The 15839-nt window shown below is 36.8% G+C and overlaps 1 long non-coding RNA gene across 1 annotated transcript in view; it reads left to right on the forward strand.

Moving 5' to 3' along the window:
- The window catches only part of LOC309482267, a 33091-nt gene extending 17674 nt beyond the window's left edge, over window positions 1–15417 (forward strand). Inside the window, exon 3 of the long non-coding RNA XR_014200274.1 lies at window positions 14313–15417. This is a non-coding gene — a long non-coding RNA (uncharacterized lncRNA). The remainder of the gene's footprint in view (window positions 1–14312) is intronic.
- Window positions 15418–15839: the final 422 nt, after the last annotated feature.

A 15839-nucleotide genomic window follows, 5' to 3' on the forward strand; every position in this document is an offset into this window, starting at 1 on the left:
TGTTATTAGAGATGTTGCTGCCGAACACTGTTGTCGAGAGATGCACTGACTCAGGTAATTCATTCTCTCTCTCTCTCTCTCTCTCTCTCTCTCTCTCTCTCTCTCTCTCTCTCTCTCTCTCTCTCTCTCTCTCTCTCTAAAATTCATACGACCTCACTCGTACGAATTAGTGTGATTTTTGCTAAATCGTACATATTTTACGAGTTGCCCAATTCGTAGGAATTCACAGGAATGACCTACCCCTGACCCCTCCCCTAAACCTAACCATCACGTGGGTTTAGAAAAATGTATGAATTCGTACGAGTGAGGTCGTACGACCTCAGCTCCATATCACTATGGATATGGATAGTGATACAGTACAGTATATGTGGAGTAATATACTGTACATGTGGAATAATTGACTCTGTGGGCCGTTGAATTATGGAAAAATGTAACGGCCACGAGTGGGCAATAATTCAACAGCCCGTTGTCAATAAGCCTATTCCTTACTTAGTTACAATGATGCATGAAATTTACTTGTAGCATCAAACACAACTGATTTGTGCACGTGTGGGTGTGCATGTGTGTGTTATTTATGACAAAATAGTGTAGAATTTTGATATTGAATATTTATCAGTTAAAAGCCATAACAAAATACAATAAATATTGGTGTCAGCCAGAATTGTAATGTTGGTGCATCCTACATTTTTTAGTTATGTAATCTCTGCAGTTGTCTAAACTGAAAAATTTATATGATAAATAATCTTTGGAAAAAAGTTAGGAACATCAAGTTTTACATGCACTCTCAGAAAAAAAAAAGGTACAAAAGCTGTCACTGGGACGGTACCCTTTCTAATATGTGCCATTTAGATAGTAATATGTACACTTTTGGTACCAATATGTACCTTTGAGGTACTAATGTGCACTATTTAGGTACAAATATGAAAGGGTGCTGCCCCAGTGACAGCTTTTGTACCTTTTTTTTCTGAGAATGTGCTGGGGAACCTCTTTTACAAAAAAAAATCAAATAATAATTAACCTAATTAACCTAAAATCTCTTTCACTACACCTTGCAAGATTATATCTCAGACATCTTTTCTAATGACCCCCCCTGCACTGTTTTTGCAGCAGTGTGATGCTTTACAAGCAAAGTTCTGCTCTGTTTGTACGTCTAATCCAGTTCCCAAGGTTAGTCGGACCTATCATGCGTCAGTGGGTCGTAGCCTACTGCTTATTGAGTCATTTGAGGTTCTCTGTGTTTACATAAACATCAGCCTACACTAGTAACCTGTGTGTTCTATAGGCGTCCCTTTGAAGCCAGGATAAGTAGTTCTGGAATGAATTGAGCTGTGCAGGATAATGTGCCAAATCCATGGTAAGTCACTAAAGTGCTTGTGTTTGTAGCATGGTGTGCTCAATACAGAAACAATTACTCTAAGGCAGACATCTTAATGCCACATAGATTAGAGATTTTATCCCAGAGCTGTTGGTTTATTCATTTGATGCATTCTTGTTCCTGATTTTCCAAAACACATGGTTACATAAGGTTCACAAATAGGAATAGATGCAAATTTTGGAGATTGTTAGATACCAAAAGCAACTTTTATAACTCTAATTGAGCCTATTTAACAACAGAGGCATAATTGTATGGCATTTGGTTGAAACACCTGACTTAGCCTGATTGTGTCGAAGAAAAAACAAGTTTGGTTTGGAATTTTCCTTCATTTAAACTATAAATATTGTGGGTTCAATACAAGTTAAGGTCAGTCAAAAGCATTTATGGCATAATGTTGATAACATCAAAAAATTATTTCAGCTCGTCCCTTGATTTCTTTAAAATAAGCAAATTTTTAGGTTGCAGTCAGGCATTTACAACAAAGTAAATGGAGCAAATCCATAAACATTAAAATACTCACTTCTTCGGAAGTACCCACAAGACAAAGAATATGCATGTTAACATTTTTAGTGTGGAAAAAACAGCTTACCGGTACTAACATTTTCTGTTACATATAATTTTACAACTTTGTTGAAAATGAAAATTACAAATAATAGTCCCCCTTCAGTCAATAATTTTATCCCTTAAAACACATCTTTGACATCTTTCCTGTGAAAATAATTTTTTCATGCCTTAAAATAGCTTGAATGTACTACACCCTTGCTTCATCTAGTATAGCCTATACGCGGAGCCATGAATGTATGTAAATTAGTGCTCACCTCCACTCAATCACACCAGCTTGGACTACCTGATCCACTCGGTCAACTTTACTATAGTAAGTTACACAAACCATGTTCCCATTTGGCATCTCACTCAGAGCCAGACAGCTGCCATATGATAATTATTTTCTAAATGCATGTTATTTATTTTTTTGTTAATGATTAATGCATGCATATGCTTCCCTTTTTTTTTTAGCATTTTAATTTTAAGTCAAAATGTCATTACTCGATCTTCCAGTAAAATGCCAGACTTCTCAATCTCAATCTCAATTTATTTATAAAGCACAATTAAAAACAACCACAGTTGACCAATGTGCTGTACAATGTTCTAAAACTCCCAAAAAAAAGAAAAAAAACAGACATCAAGGGACATCACAAGTTATAGGCTACAGTGAAATGATACATTTTTTATTTTAATTAAAAAATATGTAATGTTGGTGCAGTTGGTTCTCTCTGGTGATGTATGCAAGACTTGTCCAATCATTTAGTCTGCATTTACCACACCCCTTTCTGTACATCTCTATTTCATCTGCCTCCAGCTAATCATCAAAAAATTCTGTCGCTACGTCCATTACAACGCGACTTTAAAGATTCAATGCACAGGATTTACAGTTTACCGTATTTTGATTGGATGTTCCTCATTCCAGTGTTTAATGGTTTACTTTTACCTTCCCTATAAGGCAAAAACCATTAATCTTTTGATCGATGTATAAACTGTTAGCAATGCACAAATTGCCAAAAGACTAATATTTAGAAAACACTTTCATCTCCCACTCTGTCTTTTTCCACTGCAACATTCACCCACACTACATCTCAATGGACGCAACCACACTGCGCTACAAGCATCCATTCAAGCCACGCTAAAATCGTAAGAACATCTAGCACTAAACAATCTGAATACTACTATAAAAGTTGTGATTGTTGTGGTGGCCCAATTAATTTGTGTAGGGTAAAGCACTCTACAATCTGGGGTGCACTTCACGTAGCTGGATGAAAAAAAGGACTAATTGAATTATCACAACTCTTTTGGGTCTCAAATACGAGCTTGAGGATAAGGAAGCCTTTTAATGCTGTATGGAAAGCTTCCAGCACTGTTTCAGCCACCTTGGGATAAGGTGTTTTCCCTGTGTCTCATTAATTGTGGCAGTTTTGTGCTTCCTTGTGTCATAAATAGCCCAGAGGACCTTAATGTTGTGCATGTACAGAGAGGAGTGGGCCGATCTGAAAGGGCTGTGCTGTGCTCCTCTCTCTCGCACTCTGTCCTGTTTAACTAGAGCTGAAGAGACTTTCAAGTGTGGCTACGTCTTTGTGTTGCCTTAGTCCATTTGTGTCTGTCTGTGTGCATGTGTGAGTGTTTTGGGGGTAGGGGGATGAAATTTGTATGCAAGCAACAGAGCTATAGTCCCCCTCATTCCCACTAGAATTTGTATCCCCTCACCTGCTCGTTGCAGCGACTCTAGTTCAAGTCAAGCAGAATGATGTGGATGAATGTGTGAAGGGTTCGCAGCACCTGCCAAAGTCTCCTCCATCTCTATCCCTTCCTCTCTATCTCTTTCATGTTGCTCTCTTTAAGATTCCTCTGTCTCTGATGTTTGTCTACTGACATATTCACAGTTTCATCCTCTGTGAGAGTGGCGTGTTTATTAGATTATGCGCAAATACATTTTTGTAACATGAGGATTATTATAGAATTTGTTTCTACTAAATACAATAATAATACATTTTAACATACATATAAGATGTATATATACATATATGATATGTAGATGATATATATTTTATATAAGATACAACTTCCTATTAATATTGAAATTACTACTGCACATAAATAAATAAATAAATAAATAAATACATTTTCTAAACTTACTACATTTCATGAGACAATCAAAAAGCCAGAAACATCAAAATCATGTAATTAATAATAATAATAAGGGTATAAATAATAACTAATAATGAAATAGGATAAATTCCTTTTGCTATTATTATTATTTCAATAAATACATATTATTTTCTATCAAGTAAAAAACACTTTCTAATGGTGGACGTACAAGAAACTTATACCACCAAGCTTTGAATATTTCAGGAGACAGAAACAAAAAGCCAGAAACAGCAAAATCAGGTAATAATAATAATAATAATAACATTTAACTATTTATGTATCCTTCAGACTGGCTTTTTATTTCTGTAATTTATTAGAAGTATGTGTATTATGTGGAGAGACTTAACTAGTATTTGACTCGGGGAATGAAAAATAATTTACTTCTTACCATTTGTCTTGACTATAATCATGTGTGAAGTATTCATGGAAAAAAAGTCAAATAAAATAGAAATCCAGAAAAAGAGAGCCTCATGACCACCTTGACCTTTGACCTTTGGCTTCTGACTTATGGCCCTCAGTGTTGTGTTAACTATCCTGATGACAGGAGCGGCTGAAAAGCAGAGGGAACTTTAACAGATTTATCCTGAGAGAGAGAAAATCACCCAGTGAGGACATATTTTTCACCCAACGACAAGTGGATGGAAGAACGGGAGTGAAATATGGATAAATTATATCACAGACAGGGAGAAAGAGAGCGAGTGACAATGGAAGATGGAAATGGGGATATAAAATTTGAAAGACACACAGAGAAGACTACAAATGCTGGGACGGGACACAGGAGGAAAATGCAGAAAGAAGACAAACTTTCAGAGTCAGCGAGAGTCCTGGTTGGAGCCAACGAGTGTCTCGGGCCGAATACACAGGCATTCAAAGGGGTCAACCCCATTGAGCCTCTAAAACGCTGTCATGATAATCCACTGCAAAGCCTTTTAAACAATCCTGGAATTTTTTACGCTTTCTCCACCCTTTTCTTTCCATCCCTGTTTTTTTCTCCCTCCCACCCCACGTCCATCCTCAAATCTCTCTACCCCAGTATTCACAAAGTCATTAATGAGACATTCAAGGCTTTTTGAATCGGCCAGAGACATTGTGTGTCAAAGAGCGAGAGACAGAGCGAGAGAGCGCGTCAAAGAAAGGAAAAGGGGAGTAGAGAGGGAGAGCAAATAGTGGAGAGGGCCTAAATGTACTCCCAGCTGAAAGCAGTTAGATCATGTTCTTTTCATGGTCCGATTAGAATCAAATCGATCCCTCAGCACCACCACCCCCTCCAACCACACGCACACGCATACACACACACACACACACACACACTTCTCTAAGCAACTCCGAAGAGCTCTTCCAACAAGTACAAGCTGCAGCCAGACGTCCACCTGAATGGTAATCAAGTTGCCCCGCTGAAATGTGTTTGTAAATGGGACATGGGTTAGTTAAAAAGAAAGAAACAAAAAGACAGAGGCCGACTCAGAGAGTTGTGAAATGTTGGTAATTTCTACTTGATTGTGTCCAGAATTCCATATCTGTAATCAGCAAATGGTCTGACAATGATTGTTGAAGTTTTGTGGATGCACAATATACCAATACCATATAATTTATTGGTTGATATTGGAGATTTTTTATTTATCGGTCAATATTGGATATTTTATCTTGCTGCTCATTTCCACTATTTTTACATTTAGATTACCTTTGCCATCATCTAACGCTCACTTACAGTGAATCTTTGAAAACAACAATAATCTGTAAAAAGTGAACAGTTGGATAAACTTAAAAAAATTACTTCAATTGGTAACACCTAAAGAAATTAAGTTTTCTCAACTTCACGTTTATCTCAAAAAGGATATCCATGTATCCATGTTATTTTTTCTTGTTTATTTATTAGTTAAAGGTGACATATACCCCTTTTCACAAGATGTAATATAAATATATGGTGTCCCCAGAATGTGTCTGTGGACTTTCAGCTCAAAATACCTCCCAGATCATTTATTATAGCTTTTTGCTCAGTTTGTGTGTGTGTCCCTTTAAATGCAAATGAGCTGCTACTCCCCGCCCCCGTTCAGAAGAGGACCGATCCTTTACAGGAGCTTCGGATACTCAAGCAATAACAAAACACACGAATCTCAGTCAAATTTAAGAAATAACCAGTAGTGGAGTGCAGCCTTACGGAGAGACTCATGAAGAGGTTGCAATTAGACTGCACCTGGACGTTTCTGAATGGTTAGTGGATACATTTGTGTAGTTGTTGTGGAGTTACATTGATTCATCTGATCGACTTGCCATGTTTAACTTTTACACAAGTTGACACAATTCCCTGAGGTCTTTATAAGACAACTGTGACATTTGTTGGTCAAATAATGTTCTGTGCTCATCTGTGCAGCAACAAAAGAACAGTTTGCATGCTTTACTCGAACTTTTGCCATTGCATTAGAACTGGTTACACTGTTATTGCTTGCGAAAACCAAATGGCGGCGCCGTGGGTGGAAACATGCAGATTAAGGGGCGGTAATATTATGATAAGATCCCCTTCCTACATCAGAAGGGGAGCGAAATATGATCGGTTTATTTTTTGACATGCTTGCAGAGAAAGGCTTACCAAAACAAAGTTACTGGGTTGTCACTTTTTTCTCTGGGTTGGTAGATGCACCGGTGACCCGATTATAGCACTTAAACACGGAAAAAGGCCGATTTTTATGATATGTTCCCTTTAATATAAGTTAACGATAACACCACCGTTTGGACATCATTCAAAGAAATATACATTGACTAAAAATTACATAAAATAATTAAAAGATTAAGTAAAGCACTTAATCTTATTACACTTGTGCTTAAGTGCACTTAAGCACTTAAGCAAAGAAATATACATTGACTAAAAATTACATAAAATAATTAAAAGATTAAGTAAAGCACATTTTTTTGGATAAAAGTTTTATAAATTTTTTATAAATTTTATTTATATTGCAAATTTATTGATTGGCGGTCATGATATGAAAAAATACTAATTTGTTAATGACTTTTTTACTATATTGTTTTTTAATCAGTTAAACCTTTAAGTTCATCCAAGCGCTTGTGCAATTGTCAGCTATAGGCTACTTTAGCTTCACAAATGCCTCTGTTTTGCAAGAGAGAACTAGTTAAATGTTGGAACAGACACAATGGAGGACTGGTGCCTTGAGATCTAAGAGCATGAAGTTGTATTGTTTGGTTGGTATTACCTACAGGGTGATTTGTTCGAGTGGGCATTTTAGAAATGTATTGGAAAGATTTTGTGCACAAGTGTTTTTGTATCGTGGAAATTTCGTGCACAAGTGGCATTGTGGTGGAGATATTTAGTCGGTTAGTAACGTGCCTGGGGTCTTTTTAATGAATAAGTTAGAATTGTGCGAGGGGTATTTAGTGTCATAGTACCAAGTGCTATTAGTCTCACTCAACCAATAGATGACACTAACACTCTCTTAGCAGCTGCAGACACTTCAGCGAGAGCATCTAGAGAGGGAGCATTCACGGAGGTACGCAGGCCGTTGATGAAGTTTGTATGAGCGAAAGAGGACGGGACACTGCCGATTTGCGACGGTGGGTTTTTTCTGCGAGAGATGTTGGTACATGGGGAGGGTTCATGAGGATAGTTTGTAGTGCCGGTGACCTTTGTCTCTTATTTCTACACTTGCAGCTGGGCCGACGTCGGGCACCTCTACGCTTTCATTCTTATTTAATGAAATATTCCAGGTTCGAGACAAGTTAAGATATAGCGGAATACTGTTGATTACAACAACAACAACAAAAAGCAAAAATCTGGGTTACAGTAAGGTATTTACAATGGAAATGAGAAAACAGTAAACATTAAAATACTTACTGTTTCAGTCGTACACTGAACATTTTTTGTCTTGTTTCCAGTCTAAATATCTAAAAATTATTAAAACAAGATGCATTTACTATATAAGTAAAATGGCATAAGATATATTATGCATTGTTTTCTGGGGGGGAAATATTAAATGAAGTGAGTTTTTGCTTAAAGCAAGCAAAATGATTTACCAGGGGGGTAAGAATAATTATTTTAATTCAAATGGAAGCAAGATCATTTTTCTCACTCCAATGGCAGATCATTTTGCTTGTTTTAATTTATAATTTGACAGGATTTGACATTTAATTTAATTTAAATAATAATTTAATTTAAAATATTTTTCACTCCAGAAAACAAGTCATAATAGCTATGTCTTTTTACTTGTCTAGTAAATTAATCTTGGTTTAAGAATTTGTAGATTTGGACAGGAAACAAGACAAAAATAATAAGTAAGAAAAACATTTTTTTTTTTTTTTTGCAGTGTATGGCCTCAATATGTAAATAATGTCTGTTAACATGACTTTGTTGTAAAAAACAATCTTACTAACCTTTTCTGTGTGCTCTCTATAAAGTTATATTAAACTTTACAACTTTGTTGCCATGCAAACAAAGCACTATAAACACTAAACCAACAGTACACGAATAAAAAAAAAAGTATAGGATTTATAAAAAAATAAAAAAGCTATGATATAATTTTTACACAGATATTGCTAGTAAATTTCACAAATAATTACAAAGAAATGGCAAGAAACACACTGAATTAAACATGACATTTCGAAGTAAAAAGACTGAAATAGCAGTTTCTGGTAAAACATACACCAATAATCCTGTACAAGTACAATAATTATACAGTTTTAATAATCGTTCTAATTCTATGAGAATAGTGAACTCCACACCACAACTATAACAATAACAACATGGTTGGGATCACTATAAAGAGCTTGAGCATTTAAAGCGGCAGACGATATAACTGTAGCACATTCTTATAATAAACGTAATGTTAACATTTGGTGTGGACACTAATATTATTGTCATAGTTATCTTTATAGTTACTGTATCATTCTTTATGTGAACAAAAAGAAATGTATGTAAGTGCTAAAATGATTCGGCACATTTTTGCTTTTAAATCCTCCAAAAATGTGCCCCACTCACTTCCATTGTCAGCGCTTCAAAAAAATCAAAAAAATAAAAATAAAATATATATATATTAGGGATGAGTGACTTTTTGTTGTGGTAATCAAAAATATGTAAAAAAAAAATTGTCAATTGAGCTGTTTTGCACCCAGATTTTTCCTTTAAATCCAACTTCAGCTTTTCATTGTGCTAAAATAGCTCAAAAATAGCTAAAAAGGTGGCAAATATCATTGGTCGGTTGATCTCTGAGGTTACTTTTTAACTGCTAGGCAGCTGCTCTGTAAGTGAGTGGGTGGGACCACCCTGCGGTCTGTTACATTGACACCTCTCTCTCCGTCTCTCCAGTCTTCCCCTTTTCACCTTTACGCTCGCATTCATTCACTTTGCAGCTGCATCACCCGAGCACTTTCTCTCAGTCGAACTCTCTCTCTCTCTCTCTCTCTCTCTCTGTCTGTATTTGTCTCATCCAGTCCAGAAGATGGATGGAAGAGGCTCTAAAACAGGCCAACAATAGTCGCTAGCGCAAGGTGAGCTCTTGCAGCTGTGCTAACTGGCTAGAATGAACGTCACAGTATGGCAACAGTATGCTTTTGTTCTGGCTCCCAGCCTGAAAAGGGCTATGGGGGGGTTTGCATGGCGCACTATCGCCGGGTCATTTTTCTCTCGGTGTGCCAGTACTACCCTTCTGCCCCTTCCTCGCTCCCTCCACAGCTGTGTGTGTGCGCTGGCGTTAGCGGGAGGAAATGCGAGGGCATGGGGATGATGGAATACGTGCGTGCGGCGGGCGGTTGGGGCCTGTTTTGGGCGCGTTTTCCCCGCCGCCCTATTAGAGGCTTGTTTATTGGCCTTGTGATGCCATTGTCCTGCGTGTTCAGGGGCGGCCACACTGCGTAATTGGCCGATTGGCCACGCTCTGCAGCGGCGGAGGTGATTTATAATGTGGCCTGAATGGGACTGACTTCATAACGTCACAGACTAACGCTGAATAAACGCCAGAGAAACGTTAATGAAAGGATGAAACGTCCACCGAGCCCTTTGTGTCGGTGTGAAATCGGCGATTGGGACAAAGAGAGTCGCTGGAGTCCCTTCTTTCTCCCTCAGTTTCTATTTTTCTCCACTTCTGCCTCTTTATTAATCTCTCTTTCTCTCCTTTTCTTCCCTGTTTATCTACATCAGTCGTTCTCTTTTCTCCCTCTTTTACGCCTTGTCTCTCTCTCGCTGTTTTTCCATCTCTCTCTGTCTTGGCTAACCTCTGGCCCTTTTCTCTCTCCCTTTTTCTCTCCTTTCGCCTTTGTACTGTCTTTGTTAATGCCTCTGTAGATGAAGTTGTCGGCTCTCACTTATTCTCTCTTTCTCATTCAGTCTCCCTTGTTTTATCTTAATCTTTCAGTCTTTAGATAGGCCTTCTTAGCACCAGATTCCATTGGACAAGAGTGACGCCAGGAAATCTTCACCTGAACGCCACCACTTTTTCCTTTAACCTAAATTTTGTTGTCCAACTTAATGTGCACGTTTATAAAGCTTCTTATTCTCAAAGCAGTCTATAACACTACCTGTACGCTTAACGTGCAAATTTATTTTTCATATTATTTAACTTCAGCTTGGCAGAGAGCATGGGAACACATTTTGCTACAGTAATTTAATGCAGCCTAGAAAATAATGGCCCGAACGCTCCAGAAACACTCAGCTGGAAAATATGTGTTTTTCCCTTTTAAAAATATGATTCTAGTTCGACATTTCAGTTCACATGATTCCACTTCATCAATCAATGACATGTTAGTTCATCATTTAACAACATGATTCAAGCGATTGAAGTGAAATAATATCATCAAATTAATCTTCACTTATTGACATTAGATCTGGGATCTGATCTGTGCAGATGCAGTGGAACAGAAAGAATCCAACGTGTTTCTTGATGAAGTTGCCTGAACGGGCTCATTACAGCCGAGGGTCAGCTATGGGTATGTGTGTGGGCAGTTATAAAGCTAATGGCTTGCAGGGGGCAGGTTTTAATGACCTTCTAATTAAGTCTAACCCTCCCACCATTGACCAGATCATGTAGTGGAGGTTAAAGGTCATTTACATAGAGACTGGTAACCAGTGTCCACCACCAAACTAATTGAATTGGGAATAACAGAATATATCCTTCCTTTTCTTTCCACAGAGTTTTTTTTTTTTTTTTTATCAATCTCCAATCAAAATAATGGATCTGCATTCTGTCTTGAGCAACACTGAACTAACTTCTGCTGAACAACAGCTGAAATGCATAATTTTTTCTGTTATCACTGTTATCAAACAATCTGTATTGTATAAAGCACTGTTGTAGGTGACTTGCCTTGACTACAGGACATTTGCTTAACTGAACTTCCTGACTTATAACTGATGTGACTAATACCCAGAATGATTCCTAATTTATATATATATATATAGTGAAATTTAAAGTGATAAAATAAAATAAAATAAAATAAAAAATAATATCAGGTGGCTCAACTAATTTTGTACTTAATGCACTTTAGTTTTCCGGAAATAGTGCTGAAGATATACTTAAGTATATTTGATTGCGCTAAAGTGGAACTATTGCAAGTATACTTTAGGTTCACTTTAAATCTCTTGCATTTAAAGACTGATATTATACAGAGATCATACTATCCTTACTAATAATAATAACACATTTTAAGGCTTAATATTAAGAAATATGCATTGTGCAATAAAGTAGTACTCCAAATAAAGTTTCATTATATTTATAGAGTAAGTCTCAAGTGAATGTCAGTAAATGTGTTAATGGATTTGTAGTATACTTAGTATGAAATAAATGTATTTTAAATACATTTTGGTATAGGTTTTTTCTCACTAGGGGAAATAATAATATATGATATGATATAATATAATATATACAAAACATAAAAAAATGGAAATAATATGAATGGTTTCTTGTATACAAGACTTATTACAGTATAAGAAAAGTTACATACTGAAAAGTTAACAGTAAGATAAAAAAATATAATTGTATGTTAAAATTACTTTATATTAGTTAGAAATAAAGGGAAAAAAGAGAACAATTATTGCTGACTTTCTCTTTTCCCTTGGGAGAGAGTTTCAGGGGTCTATCCTGTCCTCCCCCCTTACCCCCTAATGGGAGGGTGTTAATATAGTCGCTTTTCCCCTGGTGTTAAATAGGAACAGTTTCTCTTGTGTTAATTCTCCATTTTGTCGCTGTCTGTGTGCAAGACCTCTCAGTGTTCAGTCTCTTATTCTGCACTAAACGCTCAGCTACCCCCTCCCCTTTCTCTTTCCCTCTTTTCCCCTTTCTTTTCACACTCCCCTCTCCTTTCGTGAGGCCATCTAGATTATGTTGCTAAGGAGATTTTTTTTCGCCCTCTCTCTTTTTGCTTTTTTTCCACTGTTTTCCATTGATTTGGTGTTAATGCATTTTCAATGCCCCTCGGTGTGTGCTGGGGGAGTGGGGGGCACTGCGAGTGCAGTCTTCACACTCACTAGAGGAATTTTACTCTGAAGGGGTCGATGAAGGGGGGAACTGCCCAAAGAGAGCCACTCAAGTGAAAAATTAGGTGATTTTTACCAAGCATGGGAGCTGGCTCACTGAGACGCACACACACGCTCACCCACACAAACCGAGTAGCACGGTGACCACCCACTCCTCTTGTATTTTCTATCCTCTCTTCAGAAAACACTCACAGGTGGACTTGCGAGAGCTGCTATTCTCCTCGCTCGTGCCAGTAACACTGTATGTGGACATACCCATCACTCTTCAGGGGATCTGTCAGCTCCACTTGCAGCCCTGAAAATGAAAGGAAAGAAATTCTCACATTAAAGTAACAAATGAAAGTTCATTAACACTCGATACCAGGGGCATCATGAAGGTTTTTTTTTTTTTTTTTTGATCACCGGAGACAGGCAATTTCCCCCTATGACTGTAAAAGGAGTTTAAAGCTGATATTTACATGGATAATAAATAAAATGATAAATATCTCATGTTGGCATATAAATGCTAACACTCATTGGTGGAGTTACGATTATTTTGTAAAATGTGCACAAGAACGGCATGCTTGTGCATGAATGACACATGACATCTTTTGGATTCAAAGCAGCAAAGTTCATCACCAATTTACAGCATCATTTTATCTACAATACATCTGGAATTTCTTGAAGAAAATTGTTCATTGCTTCTTTTTCTTTTTTTGGGGAAAGTTTGAATAATCCACTTGGGTCAAACATCTGAGGGGCCACATCCTTAGTTTAAATGGGTGTGACATTTCTTCTTAAATCTGATTGGTCATTCTCGTTGTTCTCAGAATTCTGTCATTGACCAATCAGAATCAAGCAGACAAATCAGTGGTCAAATGTTTTTATTTAATGGCTATTAAATTGTACAACTGACTATTGTCCCAGACAGCCGATTACCTGCTTTGCTGTGATTGTTTCAGGCCTTGAATCATTCTGCATGCTTTTTCTTCTCACTAAATAAAATTATTAATTTAGAACAATATCTATAAATTTTTTTGGTAAGCTATACTGTTATGAGTAGCATAACAGTCATATCATTATAAACCCCTCAGAGGGATACAACGCCTTGTCAAGGCTTATTTTACGATAATAATGGGCAAAATGTACATTATCCCTTAACATGCCCCTGGATAAACAAAATCATCCCTTTATCAATTGAATTAGATCACTAAATTAGCCTAAATGGGATTAGCTGCCAATAAACCATTCACAAATTACATTTGCATGAAGTGAGTGCAATAACTTAAAGGGATAGTTCACCCAAAAATGAAAATTGTCGTTCCAAACCTGTATTAATTTCTTTCTTCTGCTGAACAGAAGAAAGTAACTGTAACAGTAACTGTTCGGTTACTGACATTCTTCAAAATATCTTCTTTTGTGTTTAACAGAACAAAGACATTTATTCAGGTTTGGAACAACTTGAGGGTGAGTAAAGGATGACAGAATTTTCATTTTTGGGTGAACTATCCCTTCAAAAAAGCTTGAATTACAATTACATGTTCCTGGCATCTTTTCAACACATATCTCTCTGCTGTCCTTGTTTTTGTCCCCTCCATTGTCAGTTACTGTGTAATTTTTGGTTGCAGTTATGGTGTGAATGGTGACCTCAGTGGTTTTCTAGTTTCCCTTAGTGTGACATGAATTATGTCCTCTGTTTATTTTTTGTATATATATTTTTTTGTATACATGTTTCTGTCTCTGCCTTCCTTTCCATCTCACACAAACACTGAAATGTTCTTCTCTTCCCAGATGTGCAGAAGATTTTAATCTTGCAGCCACTTTGTGGAGTCTCCTTCTTAATCAGCCAATCAGAGAGCAGCTAAATAAGGAACTGGCAGGAACTAGAGATGCCGACGCCCACTCCAGCTGCAGCCACCCAAAAGGTCAAAAGGTCATGACATGTCTGATTTTATATGATGAGATCTCCAAAATCTCCACATTTAGAATGCAGCAGGGAAGTTTCTGCTCATCTTGTGTGTGTTGAGGTTTGATCAGTCACTGCCGCTGTATAAATGTTACCAGAGCAGTGGGGCCACACATGACCTGGCATCATTAACCCAAAAACAAGAGAACAAGCACTGCTAGCCAATTTTACAGCTGACAATCATTGCAACGACTTTGTCTAGAGGGCATAGATAAATCTAGAACTCTGATTTATGCGTGTCCAATAAAGTCACCAGCAAGTCATATAGCACAGAAACATAATATTTAAAAAATAAATAAATAAATTTGACTAATTCTGAACATTGTTCCACTTACAGTTGATTAAGACTGTATAAGACTGTCCCCAATAAAGAAAAAAAAATAACATAAAAATTGTAGGTTATATGTGCAAAGTTAATTGAGATGTACTGTATTCATTGAAATCATTTTGGTTGCATATATGGTTTTAAAAAACCTTTAAACCATTTTCAAAATACCTTTAATTTTTTTTTTTTTTTTTTTTTTTTACAACAATCATGAATTATTAATTCATAAATAGAAATTTTCGGGGGAGTTGCACCACATGACATTGTACAAACTAAACTAACCTTAATTTGTCTTAAAAAGGTCAAATTATATTTTAAGAGGCAAACTGATCTTGGCACACAGTCATGAGAGTCTGCAGGGCCCTCTCTAGTATGTTTTTTGTTGGTTGTTTTAAATAAATTAATAGATAGTCCAAAAATATTTGATCACTGATCCACTACTCTTACTTCAGTGCAAAAAGTATTCAAAAACTGTGTGACAAATTTAAAGTGAACTCTGGAATTTCCACCCATTTCTCACGTTTTCTGTGCAAATACTGTTTGAATAATCATGTTTACTGCATGTAAATACCATTAAGGTTTGTTGTTTACATTACTGAGTTAGAGTAAACATATTTTAGTCTGACTATTTCTCCTCCTCTTTTTTTAACAGCATGACTGTGCATATACGAGTCTGTTCATGTACTCTACTCCGACACATTTCTGATTCAGTCTTTTATGTTTATAATGAGAGTGTGTTAGAAAAATAGATTAGAGAGAGGCTCAGAGGAGCTGACAAGGCCAGCATTAATTATGCAGCTTTCAGAGAGTTTGTTTACTCATACGATAATAGATAATAACATTGTGAGAATGAGCCAGGAGAAAACTAGCCAACATACAGAACTCAGCCTGAGACATTTGGAATTCTGCACAATCACAATGGCTTTTATGATTAATTGTGTTTTACAAATACAAATGCTGTCAATTCTGGGCGAACCGCCTCAGGGCTGAAGCTGCGTCACTGTGGGAAAATGATGGAAAAGCCATT

The sequence above is a fragment of the Leuciscus leuciscus genome (genome assembly GCF_965113295.1).
Source record: "Leuciscus leuciscus genome assembly, chromosome: 19".
Taxonomy (NCBI): Eukaryota; Metazoa; Chordata; class Actinopteri; order Cypriniformes; family Leuciscidae; genus Leuciscus; species Leuciscus leuciscus.